The following is a 17,669-nucleotide window of genomic DNA, read 5'->3' as shown; positions in this document are numbered from 1 at the left end:
TTTGAGAATTTCATGAGAAAATCGAACGTGCAAATTACCCGCGTAAAATAACCTCAGAAATAAACTCGCCCACATGTTATTCACGGACTGAGTTGAAAATCTAAATTAATCGAGGATAGGGGAAAAATTTCTATGCAATATACAGCGCTATATGACCTTGTTCATCAATTTTTCATTAATTTTTACAATAAGTCGATGATGAGTCTAAAAAATGCAAATCAGTAGAATTCAAGAAGGAGAGAGAAAGAGTAATGCGCTATTCAAATCTCCCTCTGCGCATGAGGTTAGAGCGCACTGCTACCAACTTCGAAAACGGAATCTCACACTGCTCAGAGATAATGTGAAATGCGAGAATGTGGATATGATCCCGTTGCTATGCGCGTAATTTCCTTCATATTAAGTCGAAAAAGAGAATAGCGATATCAATGGAAAGCTATTGGCCGATTAATGTGATGTAACTAAGGCTATTTTTTTCGTAGGGTATCACGTTTTCATTTTATTCAATAAATGTGTTTCGGTGATAGTGGAGGAGGTAGTTGCTTCGTGTATAGATACGCGGTGCGTTCGCCCTGATGTTTTGCTCAGTCGGTCAAAACTTTTCTTGGCCGATACGCTATCGCGTATCTCGATAATGTAAAAACTCATGCTTCCACTTTTTTCATACCTAAAAAAACGTATAAACAAGCAGGGGTAGAAGCCTACTTGATATAAGACGAATGATCGTTACTTTTTTTTCTTATTATGCTTTTTTTTCTTTTTTTTTCTACCAATTTCATTGATAGTAAGCTTCCGAAGGGAAGCATATTAGAGATTAAAAGATGAGAACCAAATTCGATAGTGAGCCATCAATTTTTTATTCTCAACTCGCATTTGTAAAATCATCATTTTCTCTTACTTTTCTTATCAATAAAAGTATGTTGTTCTATTCTGATTCAATTATTTCCTTTGATTTGTTTCCATTGGCAAGAAATATGAATTCCACTCAAACCAGATCTCCACATTGTCACTGGGAAAGAATGGTCCGATGAAATCCATGCTATCGTCTAATTTTTTAAATAATGTCAGTATATTACCTCACCCTCGCTCAATGCAATGATCCATACTGTACAGGATGTTCAGAAGAAAATATTTAACCTTTTAATAAAATGGATTTATTCAAAAAAATTAATATCTCCTAAACCACTGTGCCGATGGCACTGATTTAAAATACGGACCTTTGGTATTATAAGAGAGATATACATGTCAAATTTCAACTTCATATCATTTTTTTGTCACAAGTTATCAACCGCACAAGAATGAGAAAACAAAAAAAAAGAAAAACGAGATTATCTCCAAAAGGTTGTATGGACGGGTATATATATTTCCAATGATCTAGATAGTAGCGATCGAGACGGATATTTTGAAAAAAGAAAATTTTTAATTGGTCAAGTAGTTGACGAGATATTTGACAGAATAGATTTTCACAAAAAATTGAATATCTCGCGAACCGCTCGACCGATTGACCTCATCAAAAATCCGAACCGTCTATGTTACAAAAGCTAGCAGCATACCGAATTTCAAGTCGCTAGCTCGTTTTTTCATTGACTTATCGCGCGTACAGTGTTTTTTTATGAAAAAACGGATGAACGGAAATATCTCCAAACTTTGCACAAATCGGTATATATGATGAGTGATCTAGATAGAAGCCATCGAGAGGAGTAGTTCGAAAAAAAAATTGAAATCGGTACAGTTGTTGGCGAGATATTGCGCAAAAACGAAATTTAAACAAGTGATTATATCTGAGGAACTACTTCACCGATCGAGCTGAAACGAGGCACCAAAGTGAGGCTCATTCATAGCCATCATGAGCCGAAATTTCAAATTTTTACCTGCAAATTTCACCGTATTTACGTTGAATTTTCTAAAATTAAATCACCAAAAACCCGAATCTGCACACACATACATACAGATACCTCCCTAAAAACATCATTTCTTTACGTTTCATCACGTTGTGGACCATTTGCAACCAAAATTAGAGAATCGAAAAATCGACCAAAAACAATGCTTCCCTTCGGAAGCAAAAACGTTGACAAAATTTTCCGTCAAATATCTCTGGGACTTGAAAAAAGTTGTGAGACTCCCCCCCTTAAAAAATGCAGAACCTGTCAACTGGAGAAAATCAGAACAGTAAAATTCCGACAACTAATGCTGATAACGGAATCACCAAGCAAATGTTTTGAGAGAATCACGATCGATACTGTGAGTCCACTTCCTACAACATCAAAAGGGAGCAACCACATTCTGCATCGCTGTTCCTCTCCGAGATATTAAGGCTGACACTATTGCCCATGCAATAGCAATAAAGTATGTAGCTCAATACGGGTGACTAAAAAAAATAATAATAATACTATCAGACAAGGGGGATCACATGGCCTGTTGAGTGAGTCGGTTACATGAGTGTTTACTCCCGCTGTTTTTTAGTTTTTTCCACAGTATTATCACTCGTTCACCGGCAACTTGTTTGTAGTATAAACGGGAAACCGCCAATTAACACCCTGATTAACTCATCCCGCGCGTGTACTCAGTGATATTAAAATACTGTTAACTTTTAATTCCGTTATTTCAGTTTTGAGGTTAAAGTCAGTGCAGTGCCGTCCCTAGTCAAGTGCCGCGCACCTGGGCTCCCTTAAATGAGCCACGGCCCTGCATCCCGTTCGTTCACGCGAAACCTTTGAAATTAATGAAACAGTGTTTTATAGACAATTTTTACCGTCGTATCGAGCTCAAGTGTCAAGTTCGGTGCCGCAAGCTCTGTTGGTATCTCCCTTGATCGTTGAGCATCTGATGAAGCCCACAACTCAACGAAACCCTCCTCCAACCCTTATCAGATCATCGAAGAGGCACAAATCCAAAAGTGAAGAGACTTCATCCAACACTGCCCAATTAAAACCTCTCCCACGCAGTAAGAAGGTGAAGAATAGAAAAGATACTCCCATACAGATACATTTAAACAAATTCAAAAGACTTGAAGAAGTATCGAAGACTCAGAGACCAAGGAAAACTGTCCTGGCCCTTCTCCATCAGTAAATTCCACACAAACTCGCAAACCTCAAGGACGTAACCCCGCAAACCTCGCAAACCTCAAGAAGCCCGCTAATCAGTGCTCCACGCTATCTTTTAGCCCTAAATCCCTTAGCTCTGAAATAAACGAAAAAATGCCAGACATGAAGGTGCAATTAGATGAATTTACAACTGAAACAAGAAACCTTATTTCTGGACTCGCTGAGTCCTTCAATAAAATGGGAGGGAACATCGAATCAACCCTGAAAGACATTAAAGAAGACTTAAAATCAACTCAGGAAAAGTTTGACGTAGCGGTAACCACCCTGGACAATAAAATTGATAGCTTCCGCGCTGACCTGAAGGACGAGTTATGCGATGTCAAGAAACGCCGAACGGCAATTGAGCTAATTATCCCAAGTACACATCCCCCTGCAGTGGAAGTGCTGACCTGCAAGCTTCAAGAACTTGAGAACAAACTAGAATACCAAGAAAAGTCTGCAAAAATACTCAATCTCATTATCAGAGGTCTTAAAACTCCTGAAAATTCGCCCTCGGATGTCACATCACTGGTCAAAGACTTCATCAAGGGCAACCTTGATATCGAGTTTGCAAACTGCGAAGCAAGGGTAATCAGCAACAAAAATCAAATGACAACCATCCCTGTTACTCTTGACTCGCTGGAAACGAAAAAAAAGATCCTGGTGGCCAAGAGACAACTGAAACTTCCCGATGTATACATTCAGCAGGATCTCACCAGAAGAGAACAAAAGAAGGCCGCTAGAATCCGAGAACTAGCCAGAGAACTAATTGGAGAGGGCCACGTAGTTATCAAGGGTTACAACGGCCTCTCAATCGACGGAGTATGGAATGACCGTGACGAGAAATCTGATGAGCTAACACCAGCAAACAGCAACCCTAAAAAGCGCAATGAGCACCTAAAAGCCAACTCTGGTGCCCCGTCAAATGGGTTTGGTTCTCAATTTGGTTCTCAACCCAAAATACTTCCAAAAAACTCCCAACCTCAGGGCTAAACCCTGAGCTTATCACCTTCTGGAACATCAACGGGTACAGCCACCTAGCCGAGTGCGAAACGCTCTTCGACTCGGTAATCATTGGGGTCACAGAAACGATATTAATGTTTGAACCTTAGAACATCCCCAGTCATCTCCGCAGTTTCCAAAGTGGGTGGTCTAAACCCACGAAATTCCATAACGCCGACAGAGGCAGTGGTGGTATTCTTGTACTAGTGCACAAAGACATCAAATTCGATATTATAGACATCTCTCCCTGGTGGATCTTCATCAGAGTACTTTCAACAACTGTTTCATTATTAATAGGCACCATTTACTGGTTGCAAGATCTACAATCCTCGTCTGTTATTGAAATGTTACAATCGACTATTGACCACTCAAAAATTAAATTTATGAATGATATGTTTATTTTAGGCGCAAGTATGAATGCAAAAGTAGGTGAATTAGAGAGGGTATCGGCGGGTGTTTTTGCCAATACACGTTTATAGGAGGAGAGTGATTTATCCGAACTTAAGACCGATGAACGAGGTGAACTCTTGATTGACTGCATGTCATCATGTTGTCTAAGACTTCTGAATGCTAGAACCGCTGGGGATCGACCAACACGGGCTACATACTTCAAATTTGGCACGAGTGTGATCGATCTTCTTTGGGTTGATGCAGCATTCACTCATTTAATCAAAAATTGTATAGTTTTGTAGCGGCCCTATGGCTGTGATCACTCCCCAGTGACAGTCGAGCTTTTGGTTACTTCGTCCACCTCACCCAGGCCTCACCCGGTAAATATTAATAGCAATGAGAATAATAAACGGACCCATAAATGGAACCCCGAGGAGAGGAAAAGTTTTACGAGAACTCTCAATGAGCTAAACCTGCCTCAATATAACTTGGCATCTCCAAATCCTAATAGCCTTGCTAACTTTATTAAAACATCAATCTCGGATATTGCTCGAAGTGCGAATATGGCAAAAATACCCCGCCCGAAGTCAATACATAATACAAGTACACCTAGACGTAGATACAAGGAATGGTAGGACACCGCATGCTCTGTTCTCAACGATACTTATAAATGCTTTAAAATCTGTAAATCTGTGAATTTCAAAGATGAAACGAAAAATACTGAGTATCATAAAGCCAAAAAAGCCTTCAAAGATAAAGTAAAGAAAAACAAATTTGCACTAAAAACAAAAACAAAAAATATCCTAGCAAATATCAGAGACGCGAGGAATTTCTGGGCTGAATTTAAGAAAAACCGTCCTGCCGCCGCATAGACCCCTCCTCTGACGTCTGAAACCTGGAATAACTTCTACAACTCAGTTTACCCAACTAAAGTCCCATTGAACACTGAATACACCGACGTTCTCCACCCTGTTCTAGATAGGAAAATCAGTATAGATGAAGTGAAAAAGTGTATTCGTGATGCCAAGGCAGGCAAGTTTCCTGGGATAGATCAAATTTCTTACGATTTTTTATAAAGCCGTGCCCTGTAAATGGGTTCATTTAATTGAAGATACTTTCAATAAGATTCTGATGTCCGCAAAAATCCCTGCCGACTGGGCCAAGGTACTGATCTCCACAATTTATAAAAAAGGTGATCCTTCTGATCCTTACAACTATAGGGGAATTGCCGTAATTCCTTGTATCACCAAGTTATTTACACAAATATTAAAATCGAGACTTGAGAAGTGGGCTGAAGAATCCAACGTGCTCCCAGAAGGCCAAATGGGTTTCAGAAGGGGGTTGGGTTGCCTGGAAAGCATTATGGTTCCAAACACCACAGTTAGGATAAATTTAAGACACAAAAATAATGAAATTTTTGGCGTTTTTGTTGATTTAAAACGTGCATTTGCTTCTGTCCCACATGACAAACTTTGGCTCAAACTCTTCAAGGCGGGTGTATCGGGAAATCGATCAGAGTGTTGCGCTCTCTGATGATCAAGCAGCCCTCCAGGTGTAGCGATGGCCTGTCTAGGGAGTTTCAAGTCACTAAAGGCATACTCCAAGGTGAGACGCTGAGCTCCGTCTTATTCGTACTCTCTATATCCGATATTGAAGATTACTTTCGTCAAAATAATACCAGAGGAATTAATATTGACAGCGCCCACGACCGGCTATCGCTCCTCTATGCAGATGACATGGTAATTTTAGCCTACTGCCATGGGGACTTGAAACGTAAACTGATGATCCTCAATAACTATTGCAACGACTATGGTTTAACAGAGAATTTAGCGAACACTAAAATTCTTATTTTTAAAGACGCTGGTCGCCCAAACAATATGAAGCCTGATATAACTCTAGTCAACGGTGAAAACGTTGCTATTGTAAAAACCTTTAATTACTTAGGTGTACAAATTGCAAGCAACGCGCTGGGCGGTATAGCAATTAAGTTCGCCTTACGAAAAGCAAAACTAGCTTCAGGTACAGCCCTTTCCACTTTGGCCAGGGCGAAATATGACGCTTGGCAGACGTATACCAAGCTATTCACCAGTCTAGTTTCATTCACTCTACTGTATGCCTTTCCGGCGTGGGGCCTACAATATGTTGATGTTATAGAAAAAGCTCAGTTATATTTTTACAAGAGACTTCTATGGTTACCCAGTAATACGTCCAGTCATGCACTTAGACTAGAACTAAACCTCACAAAATTAAAATACTCCGCATACAGCCAATCTTGGGACTGGTTTGTAAAAACCCTCAAAGCTCCTTCGACCAATCTCACTAAAATCTGTTTAAATCGTTTAATCCACATATCAGACTCTGACCACATTGATCCTAAATATAATTGGTTAGACCAATTCAAAATAATACGCTCCGAATTAAATCCAACCTATCTCTGGGGTATTTTGACCCTTAGATCTGGGAAAGCAAAAAACTCAGATATTTAACGCGTACAAAACAAAGGTAAAAAGTGAAGATCTAGAAGCTTGGCAGAATTCCACAGCATGTGTATTTCCTTTGGCGGGAGCACTAGACGATAGGGTCCCTCCCTACCTCTGGAACAAACACTCCCTCCTGGTGAAGCGTACTATGGCACAGTTAAGGCTCGCCAACTGCTATTTAAGCAAAATTAGTAACAGTAGTAGTACAGCCAGGTTTGATGGCAGAACGGTTTGCCTAACCTGCAATCGTATGCATCCGCAATTCCTTATGCATTTCCCCATAGACTGTCCTCAATATAATCCCTATAGATCCTGTTACATTGATCTTATCCTTTCGGACATCGGTGCGTTCTCTTTAAATGAAGTTTCCATTTTGTCAATCTTATCGTCTGGTAAAATCTTTCAATTATTTTATCTCAAAATGTCTAGCACTGCGCGAAGAATCCCGTTTTGGCATATAAAAAGATATCTCTTACTGTCTTCAAATTTTCTTCGATAAACTGCGACATAGAGTACTTCACCGAACAAACACTCAACCATTTGGACTTTAGTTTAAAGTTTTGTATAATCTGGTCTTACTAAAGAGGTACCGATTTGTACTCCTGAAAAGCAATAAAGAAATAAAAAATAAATAAATAATCCTATCAGACAATGGATCAAGCTTGTAAGGATATCTTCCCGGGTTGTTCACCCAGGAAAAATCCAAACTACTTGTTAAGCCTTCTATATCGCTCAATAATCGGGCGCCAGCCAAACCTTCACGGGAGGTTCGACGAAAACCGGCCTCTGAGGCAAACTCGTCCACTCAGAGGACTTTTTGGCTGGACAATGGGTTGCCTAGCTAACATCAGGGTGATACGGTAGAGTGGGCGAGGTCCACCAGGAGTATTACCACCACATCCTCACGAGCCTTTGCAACCCGTGTATTATACCTTACGGTATAACTTCCCATAATGAATTAAATTCATGACCTTCTGGAGAGTCTTTCGACTCTGCCAGTGTTCATTCTCCTCCCGAGGATTTCGACTCGGGGGAGTTTTCAGAGTCTAATGCGAATCAGCCGGGACTCCTCAGAGCCTGGGACGCCGAGAGGCTGATCCGACCAAAGTGGAACACTGTTACCCACTTCACGACCACCCACACTCTCGGCCACCAGTTACCGCTTCGATTATCGCTCGTCACCGTCTCCGGGTACTCGAATGTTGGCACATGGTCGGGTCGACAGGAGGACGATCTCTACTCCAGGCCCACGGGCCCATGTGCTCGGCATTTGTTTCGTCGAGCCGGATAACGCCGGAAACAACAAAGTCGTCACTTCGTGTGCCGAAATAACTCTTTTTTACTAGGGGGGATGCAGGAGCATCCCCCTACGCTCGCCGCCAACAGTTATTCACCGAGGCTACGTGGAGTCCGAAACTCCTTATCATGGCTTCTTCAGCCATTCCTCCATTCAGCATACCGAGAGATTCTTTCAACCTCTCGGTTCAACCGCTTGCGTCCGACTAACTCAGAATCTTACTAGGGCCTTCTCCCCCTAGTCTGGATATCTCAGCGACGATAGGTCATTCCGTTACCCTATCCCCACCAATCAACCCGACGGGATCCCGGGGGCACCAGTCCTCTCACCTGGCCGTTGGTCCCTAGTCTACTCTGACATAGCCTATGGAATCGCCCAGTTGGGCAGCCTGTACGTCGGCCCCTTTTCCCCTAGCACATGCTGGGCGAATTCCAAAATAGCGATAGTCTAGTAACGTCTTTCAGACCTCCAGGGGTCGCGGTTTCCCCCATAACCGCTATGCCTTCAGTCTATCATAGGTCTGTGATTCTTCTCATCTAGTCCCGGCTTCTTCAGCCGCCTCTTCATAGCGCTTTATGTCTCAATTTTAGAGTTCACGTATCTTTTTAAGGGGATTTCAACCAGTAACGAGAAAATCTCTTTACAAGCTTTCTCAGCAAACTCTACGCCCAGTTCAGTAAGATCTTGAGGCTTCACCATGTTACCACCTCCGGGTAGCGACCACAATCCAACGGAGACTTAGAAAGGAGCCATCACATCCTTGCCGAATATCTCAAAGCATACACAGACGAGTTCAATGAGTGGGATGAGCTTCTTCCATTCGCTATGTTATCACATAATACTACAATTCATAGTGAAACCAATTTCACCCCATTCGAGGTGCTCTATAGAAAACCAGCAAGAATACCCTCAAACCTCTGCGAAGAAGACCAAAGAACCGAGACTTATTCCGACTACACGGTCGATTTGATCACCGAACTTAAAAAGATCCACGAAATCGCCTTCCAACATCTTCAAAAAGCCAAATTCGATTCCAAGAAAATATATGATCAAAAAGCAAGAGCTCTAAAATTGAAAATAGGCCAATTCGTTTATGCTGAAAAAGAACCCAAAGCTGGAAAACTAGATAAAACATATACGGGCCCGCATGAAATAGTGGACATCACCTCAAAAGGAAATGTCTACCTTGAAAATGAAGACGGCCACCGATCCATCAAGAACCCAAATGAATTCAAACCTCGTGAAGAAGATTAACTGAAAATGGCCCTCTATGAGAGATAACATCGTGAATCTCTTGTTACAGAGACATGACAACCGAAGAAAATCAGAGCCATGAAGAAACCTGGACCACAGTGTATGTCGACGGATCATGCTCTTATAATGTGACCATCAATTATATCTAATGACCCTATCAGATAAGAAAAAAATGATATATATGTGTATATAATACATAGCACAATCCTTTTAATCTTTGTGGATGATGTATACAGGGTGTCCCATTTGAAACAGTACGGCTCAATATCTCTTGTAAGAAGGGAGGAACAGCAAAATTATTCAAATACAAGTTGTAGGGTTCGGAGGGCGAAAGTTAGTGCTGATGGAATCCAGGCCCCCATTGCTTATGTTTCTATGCTACGAGCATAAAGTCAGTTTTTTTATAATGACAACAATATTTTTCACCCCTACAAAAGTTGTTCGTCTCGCCGAGAAAAGTTCAACCATACCATATTTTTTGATGACAAATTAACGGAAAATAGCTTTATTAAGACTATCTTACAACTTCTGTTCCATATACGGTACATGTGTGTTCGTACAGGTGTTGCGAATAGTAATTACAGAAGATGTTCGACGTTATCGCCATTAACAGCAAGGCACAACTCCAGCCGGCGTCGGAACCTTCAAGCAACAGAACGGAGAACTTCAGATGGATGGTTCGCGATTGCTTGTCTGGATCGTCGTTCAATCTTCCTAGAGCACAATGACAGGGGTTGATGAGGTTCTCCACATCTTGGGGAGATAATGCTTGCATCAACGTGACATGGTAAGGATGGTACCGACCAGATCTCAAGATTCTGTGGGCCGTGCTCCGTGGTACTCCCAAATCACGTTTAATGTCCCGTAAACTAATGTGAGGGTTCATGTGTATCATTGCTAAAACAGCAATGCTACATGAATCGTCAACACTGAAAAGTTGCTGGCGTTGTTGGTGCCCAATTCTTCCCTGCTGACAATTTCGTTCGATTTGGTGAATGACTGCAGCAGAAGGATGTCGTCGTCGATTTGGAAAGCGCTGTGCATACAATCGTGTGGCCCTTCGATACACTTGTCGACACTCCCCTAATATGAATAAAATATCCACAGATTCACTAGCAGAATAAACTATTTTGAACGACACTGCATACATTCAATGATGGATATTTTGTCACTGACGGAAAATGAAGAATAACACCTAGCTCTTACAACTTCTCTTACCTACCTCAGTCATCTTTTGTTTACATGGTACATTGACGAGATAGTAAATAAATAACATTCCAGCGTTTCTGAACAAGATAGTCTGAATAAAGAGATTTCCCTTTCATTTGATTTTCGTACGATTATTCACATGAAAACGATGACATCATCGAAAAATATGGTATGGTTGAACTTTTCTCGGCGAGACGAACAACTTTTGTAGGAGTGAAAAATATTGTTGCTATTTAAAAAAAAATGACTTCATATTCGCAGCATAAAAACATAAGCAATGAGGGCCTGAATTCCATCAGCACTAAGTTTCCCCCTCCGGACCCTACAACTTGTATTTGAACAATTTTGCTCTCCCCCCCTTCCTAGGAGAGATATTAAGCCGTACTCTTTCAAATGGGACACCCTGTATGTATTTTTTTTTCTCATTTGATATATATTGTGACGTGTTATTTTCCGTCACAAATAGTATTTTTTTATTCGTCCGTTTCGCGTGTGGGTTTCTAATTTAAAAATCACCAGACGGGAAGTCACCAACCGACAACCAATTATTTTTTTGTATTTTCCTGTATTGTTTGAATCAAATCTTGCGCCGACATCGTGGGACTAAGGTGGCAACGTCTCCGGGAATCGTCGAGAGACTTCGGGACACTTCGAGTTCGTGATGCGAGCCTCATGGGTCTTCGGATTGCCAGAGGTCGCCAGCTCCCGGGCGACTCTAGGGAAAACGTGACGTAGGAGTGCGACTGGTTCAATGCGGAAGGGGAAGTGGAGGATTTCATCAAAATCAGAAGGAGGTTGAGTTGAATCGTCCTTTGGGGACAGAATGGTCTGGAGAATGATTTGGAAACATGTCAGAGGACGTCCGGAGTTAATTGGTATCTTGGGATAAGTTATTTTGAAATAAATAACGTTGGAGAAGTCACTGCGCATGTGCCGACGGAATTGGTTCGGCCATGTGAGCGACAAATTGTAGTTGTTTGGAAACTGATTGGAGGAGTGAACGGAACGAGCAGCCAATGAGCGTCGTTGCCGCGTTTTCACGGTCCAGCATGGGATCGCTGGGGAAACGAACCTCACTTCCCGTTTGGTGGTTTCGCCGTACATTGTGTTGGATCAATCTTAGTTGTTTTTTTGTTTTTTTTTGTTACGTTAATGTCGGAGTTTTAGGGAGCCTGAAGGCATTCTGGAAGGAGAAATAAACCTGTGGAGGAAGCCCCGAGTGGATTTGTCTGAAGGAAGGTCCCGAGGACTCGGATTTGAGGAGTTTTTGGAGACGTTGTCCGGAGACACCGAGGTGGACGGCTGGGTGAGCGGGATGGCTACAACTTTGTATGAAACTTCTGTGTGAATTTATCATGAGTAGGACTCTGGCTAATTTTAGAGTTCTTGAATAGATGTTTTGTGCATCTTTGTCCCGTAGGACTTTTAGAGTTTCGGAATAATTGCCAAATAGAGTCCTAATCGCTCTGATCAGTGATCGATTATTTGGTCTCTTTTGTCTCTCTCTCTCGTGCGTATTTGGAATTAATGTGTCTGATCATTCGACTTCGGTTGTCTCGCGACTTTGATTTATTTTGCAGAGTTTCGGGCTCTCGTGTTTCGTGTTGTGAGTGACAATTATTTTATGAATATTTTTTTTTCAAATGATAATTGAAAAACTAATTAGTGTTGCGGTTGAGTGAATTTGTGTTAGACGAACACTCTCGCTGTCGGTTGGTATTCAGTGAAAGACATTGAACGTAGGTTTCTTTTGTGTCTCGTGACCTTGCTTCGTTTCGCTGGCTCGTTGTTCTGAGTTTTCGTGTTTGTCTCGGACAGCCAGCGTTACTTGTCACGGGGACGAATTCTTGGGTTTAGATCGTTCAGTGTCGTTCAATCTACATGATTATTATTGACCATATGTTGATTCTGAATTTCATTTTTCTCTCTGACATTATTTGTTTCTGACGTTTTGGATGGTTAGATGTTTCAATTTAACTATCGGAATCTCCGTTAACTAAATTGACTGAGTATTTCACTTTCTTATTTTCTATCAGAACCCTTTATTCCTTTGACAATTGTAGATTTAGTAACTATTGAAGTCTCATGATCATTGATCGATCGAAATAACCAAAGGGGGTTTTCAAGAAATTACTTTGTTTTTATTGTATCGAGACATCTAAGCCTGATTAAATATTGTGATTTTCCCCCGCAATTTCTATCATTTTGAACTGAAAATGTGCGAAATGTTGTCAATATTATCAGAGTATACATAACATTATATCGACAAAGTGGTCCCTTTTCATGCGGACATCCACATGTGGATCATTGGGGTAAATTGGATGAAACCGAATTGCCTGGAAAAAAAAGGTTTCACTCTAAATTGACTGATGAGCAGATATCTGATGAAGATGATCAACATGCTTTTAATGTTTGAAATGAATTCAATATCAAAACATTGAGGGACTATTCAGATCTTTACCTACAAACTGATCTCTTATTGTTAGTTGGGACTTTTCAAATTTTCCATCGGAATTGCCTTTCCACTTATGAATTAGACCCTTTGCATTATTATACAACACACAGATTAGCCTTTGATGTTATGCTGAAATATACAGAGGTGAATTTAGAGCTTTTTACAGATCCAGAAATGATATCATTAATTGAAAAAGGTATTAAAGGTGGAATATCACAATGTTCAAACAGATATGCCCATGCAAATAATCCATTTATGGTTGAGAAATTATATGATCCCTCGTCAGAAACATCATATTTGATGTATTATGATGTGGACAATTTATATGGGGCCGCTATGAGTATCAGTTTGCCATGTAATTCATTTGAATGGGTTGCAACTGGTTCTGTAGACATTTTAAATACTGCAGATGATTCTCCAGTCGGACATATCCTTGAAGTCCATTTGGAATGTCGTCAAGAATTGCATGAACTATATAAAGATTTTCCGCTCCGTCCCGAATATTTCATCCCGCCAGAGAGCAAACATACTAAATTAGCGATCACTCTCTTCCCGAAAGAAAAGTATGTGATATATTACGTAAACTTGAAGCAATACACAGCTCTCGGTATAAAACTAAAGCATATTCATCGTGTTTTGAAATTCAATCAGAAGCCCTGGTTGGAATCTTACATTGATCTGAATACTATGAAAAGACAACAGTCAAAAAATGAATTCGAAAAGAACTTTGACAATTCGATGAATAATGCTGTATTCGGAAAAACTATGGAAAATGCTAGAAAACAGGAAGATATTAAGCTCTTCACACATTGGATTGGTCGATATGAAACAAAACCGTTGATAGCGAAACCCAATTTCCATAGCTGTATGGTGTTTGATGATAATGAATGCATGGAACATTCGTGAATTTCAAGAAACCTATCCATATTGGATTTATGATGCTCGATTTATCAAAAACGATTATATATTACTTTTATCAGAACTATGTTAAGTCTAAATTTGGGGATTCAGCAAAACTCATATATACCGATAGAGATAGCTTACTCTATCTGTTTCAGGTACCAAATATCTATGTGACTATAAACCTAGACATACACATGTTCAATACATCTGACTATAAAGAGAATAATGAGTATANTTATCAGAACTATGTTAAGTCTAAATTTGGGGATTCAGCAAAACTCATATATACCGATAGAGATAGCTTACTCTATCTGTTTCAGGTACCAAATATCTATGTGACTATAAACCTAGACATACACATGTTCAATACATCTGACTATAAAGAGAATAATGAGTATAGAATGCCGCTCGCAAACAAGAAAGTATTAGGACTCATAAAGAATGAGGGTGATGGTCGAATCACGGTTGAATTTGTAGGTCTACGAGCTAGAACATACGCATTTAGGATGTTGGATGATGAGAAAGCTAAGCAAAAACCTGAAGGTGTTAAAACTGCTACACTCAGGAAAAGCACATGCAATGATTATAAAAATTGTCTTTTTGATAATGAGCACATTATCAGGAATCAGTATTGAATCCAGAGCAAAAAACATGAGGTGCACACAATCTACTAGAACCAGATGGTTTTGAGTTGGGAAGATGATAAACGTATGATTTCACTGCATACAACAGATACCCTACCTTGGGGTTATTTCGAACCACTTGTGTAATTATATATATATTCTCAGATTGCTTCTCATAATAATAATAGCAATGGTAATAACGTACACATTTGGATAAATGAATAAACTTTTTCAACATTTAACGAAGCGTTTTTATTGTTTTATGTATACTTGTTTGCTTACAATTATCATACAGTTATCTTAAAATGAGTATTAAATATATTCTGTCTATATTCTTCTGATAATGTAGCATTCAATATTCTTTCATGAAAACTTATTCAACGTTTAAGATCATGATTTCGCGCGATTTTCTTCCGTGAGACACTACATCGTCTTCCGTGAGACAATACGGTGGAACTGAGCTGATCTTATTATTATACCCATCTTTTTCTCATAAAACATAACTTAGAACTATGTGAAACGAGTTTCAAAAAGAGTTTGTCTATGTTGTTTTGATAATATAGGGTTCAATATTTCTTCGCATGAACTTATTCGACATCTGAAACGATCATGATCTCGAGCAATCTGAGTACCAGCAAATTTGGAAGACTTGTAAAACTATTGAAAACGATATTATAACGATTTCAAAAACCATGAGTGAAACTTCACGCTGCGAGTTGAGATTCAGTAAACTGAACTTGACTTTGTATTGAGTGTGGATCGTGCAGAGTACGCGAGTTATCCCCACTCCAACTCCCAATGGATGATTCATCAGGGAATAGTCGGGAACCATCAAGAATATTCGAGACCAATCGAGTATCCTATTTCATGCAAGTCTTAATAGGACTCAGCCGACACCCCCACATCATGACTCGATGAGTCGTTGATGACATCATCCTTCTCGAACGTTCCGCGATCGTAGCGCCAATATCCAATTTCTTACAAGTTCCAACCAGTCATTATGGTATCATATAAGTCTCAACAGGATTTAGGAAGTACCACCACTACGTGCGAATCCATGAGTTATCAGCCAACGCTCCGAATGACTCATCGATGACATCATCCATCCAGAAAATTCCATGACGGTGGCGCCACCACCAGTATCATATTCCATACAAGTCTCAACAGGACTTAAGAAGCACCCTCCACCGCGTGATGAGTCATCGATGACGTCATCCTCGAATGTACAAGTCTCAGCAGGACTTACAGGAAACACCCACCTCGCACATTCATGAGTTATCAGTCTGAGTGAGTCACCGATGTCATTCATCTTGGAAATATTCAACCATTGTTTTCACATATTTGCACATGTTTGCATATGTTTGTAAATGTTTGCAAATGTTTTCCAATGTTTGCAAATGTTTGCAAATGTTGTCAAATGTTTGCAGAATATCTGCAAATGTTGTCAAATATTTGCAAAATGTTTGCAAATATTGTCAAATGTTTGCAATTCTTTGCATGTGTTTGCATAAATTTGAAAATGTTTGCAAATATTGTCAAATGTTGTCAAATGTTTGCAAATGTTTCCAAATGTTTGCAAATATTTGCAGAATGTTTGCAAATGTTGTCAAATCTTTGCAAATATTGTCAAATGTTTGAAATTGTTTGCAAATTTTGTCAAATGTTTGCAAATGTTGTTAAATATTTACACATGTTTAGGACTTACAGGGAGTTCCCCCACCGTACAAGCAAATGAGTCATCATCCTGAGTGACACATCGATGACGTCTCGAACCTTCCACCGCTTGTGGCGCCAATATCCGATTTCATGCGAGTTTCAACAGGTCATTAAATTTCGTACAAGTCCCAAGAGGTCTTACAGGGATTCCCTCACCACGCGAGTCGATGAGTCATCGATGACGTCATCCTTCTCGAACGTTCCGCGATGGTGGCGCCACTATCCGATTTCATGCAAGTTTCAACTGGTCATCGACATATCATACAAGTCCCAACAGGTCTTAGAGGGATTTCTCCACCACTCGAGTCGGTGAGTCATCGATGACGTCATCCTTTTCGAATGTTCCGCGACAGTGGCGCCACCATTCCAGAACTTTCTACGTCGGTGGCGCCCCTGGCGGCGGTTGGGTGAACTACTATACAGAACCCGCTTAGCCTATCTACTATTATGCGTTGAGGATATCCAAGCATCTTTTACAGTTTGGTACAGACCGCACTATAGATTCCACCATTTTCAATAATCAAATTTATCAATTAAATTGTGTGAGAAAAATTCGAAAAAACATCATGGATATTTAGTGTCATTCAAATAACATTCTGCATGGAATGATGTTTTTTTTAACATTCCCTTTTTATGAATAAATAATTGAAATGGTTTGAACTTTTGGAAACCTTATTTTTTGGCATAAAATTGATTCCTAGTAAAATTCTGAATATGAAAAAATTTATTACAATTGCGAAAAATAATTTTTATGGTGAAAAATTGACCGTTCATGAATGATTCTTACAAAATCCTGTTAACTTTAAAAAATTGCTATTTTCAATTATTTTATGAATCTTTCTCCGAAAGTAGACTTTCTAGTTGTTTTTTTTTTTTCAGATTTTTAAAACGTTCCCTGACGGTTCAAAATCAAGCATAAATTTCAGAACGCCAAAGTTCGGATAATAAATTCATTGTAAAATGCTCGGAAAATTATGGTCAAGTGGGGCTCAAATGAAAGCTCTTATTTTAAACTACAAAAGGTTTCACAAAAAAAAAATAGCCGAAGTACTTGGATATCCTTAAGAAAAGCAATGGTCGAATCCAAAGAATTTACAAATGAATCATTTCAATAGGAATAAGAACATACCTCAACATCATATTTTGCTCGACACTTATGTGTAATTAGATTATTGAAGCTCGATATTTATTTATTTGAGTAGTAAAGTCATGCTTCATTTCCCTTCATTCGGTAGAGGAGAAAGATAGAATAAAGGACGA

Source organism: Diachasma alloeum, unplaced genomic scaffold (genome assembly GCF_001412515.2).
Source record: "Diachasma alloeum isolate Michigan unplaced genomic scaffold, Dall2.0 Dall_scaffold_00424, whole genome shotgun sequence".
NCBI classification, from domain to species: Eukaryota; Metazoa; Arthropoda; class Insecta; order Hymenoptera; family Braconidae; genus Diachasma; species Diachasma alloeum.
The sequence above is the reverse complement of the archived record's forward strand: the minus strand, read 5'-3'. Positions refer to the sequence as shown.